We start from the raw sequence: 1,555 nt of genomic DNA on the forward strand, positions 1-1,555 counted from the left end.
AGAGGCGGGGCCTCCGCCACCAGCCCTCATTGGCCAGGGTAGGGTGAGACCACGCCCTTCTCCCTAGGGCTTCCTCAGCTGGGTGGGGCCTTATCCATTTTCCAAGGGTGTGTAGTTTTCTGGATCTCTTTGGGTGCTTTTAACAGCCCTATGAGGTGGGTATTATCCTCGCTGACAGGTGAGAAATACGAGGTTTGGTGACTTGCCCACGGTCTCAGAGTCAGACTTCCATCCTTTATCTCCTGACTCTAAATCCTAAACTCTTGACCCTTCATCTGCTTATTCATTCAACCAACTCTAAGTCTGTGTGTTCCTTCCCCTGTGTTTGATGCCGGAGCCGCACAAAGACACACAGAACAGGGGACACGCTGTCCAGATCTTACCGCTTAGAGCCGTGGCTCTCACCAAGCTGGCTGGGACCAGCACCCTGAGAGCACCAGGCACTTCATTAGAAATGCAAATTCCGGCCCTGTGGTCTAGAGGTTAAGAGAGTCAGATCACAACCATGACTGGAGTCTGGGTCCCACGGTATGAAAAACAGGCCAGGCGTGCGCGTTGTGTGTGTGTGTGCATGCATGCCCCAAATCCCGACGGGATGGAGAAATGGAGAGAGGACCACACCCCATTGGAAAGAGCTTTCTCCCTCTCTCCCACGCTTTTCTGTCTCTCTGCCTCTGGTGAGTCCCTGTGCCCTCTAGTGAAATAAAAGAAATGCCACTTCTCTGGTTCCTACTGGATTTGAAACTCCCGGGAGGGGGGCTCAGCAGTCTTTTAACAAGCCCTCCAGGGGATTCTAATGCACAGAAAACAATTCAAGAATCCTGACCTACTGCAGAGGTACACATGAAGGCCATATTCAGTTCATAGCCTGCTTTTATGTGACCTGCGGGCCGAGCACAGTTTTTACACTTGCAAACAATTGGCGAAAGCATCAAAGAACAATATTTCATGACATGTGAAAAATTATATGAAATCCAAATCCCAGTGCCCATAAATAAAATTTCACTGGAACATAGCCAAGCTCATTTCTTTTTGTATTGTTTGTGGTTGCTTTGGTGCTACAATGAACGAATTGAGAAACCGTGACAGAATTCAAGCCTAAAATATTTATTATCTGGCCTTTCACGGAAGTCTGCTAATCCGTGACCTAGAGGGAGAGTACAGATAAATTGACAGTTACTGGTGCGTAGTTGATAAAGGTTCCGTTGGCAAGCAGAGGGGGAAGGAGGACGAGCGATGGTGTGGTGGTTAAGAAAGCTGGATCCCCGGGAACCAGCAGTTAGCGTAATGGCTATGTCACTGGACTCCCACGTAGTCGACCGCGGTTCGTGTCCCAGACCCGGTGGCTTAAAACTCATGCCGGGCGCGTGTGCGTGCGTGCCCAAGATCCCGAGAGGAGAATGGAGGAGAAGGGATTGCAGCATGGCCATCCCCCCTGGGGGGTGATTTCTCGCTTTCTGTCTCTATGTCTCTCTCTGTCTGTCTGGCGAGTACACGCGCCCTACAGTGAAAATCTCTCCAAAAAAAAAAAAAAAAAAAAAAACCAATCAATCAG

At 49.6% G+C, this 1,555-nt stretch overlaps 1 protein-coding gene across 1 annotated transcript in view; it reads left to right on the plus strand.

Annotated features, from left to right (window-relative positions):
- Positions 1–1,555, plus strand: part of PITPNM3 (PITPNM family member 3) — a 104,129-nt gene that overhangs the window by 94,132 nt on the left and 8,442 nt on the right. The window lies entirely within an intron of this gene.

Source organism: Tupaia chinensis, unplaced genomic scaffold, assembly GCF_000334495.1.
Source record: "Tupaia chinensis unplaced genomic scaffold, TupChi_1.0 Scaffold143814_1, whole genome shotgun sequence".
NCBI classification, from domain to species: Eukaryota; Metazoa; Chordata; class Mammalia; order Scandentia; family Tupaiidae; genus Tupaia; species Tupaia belangeri.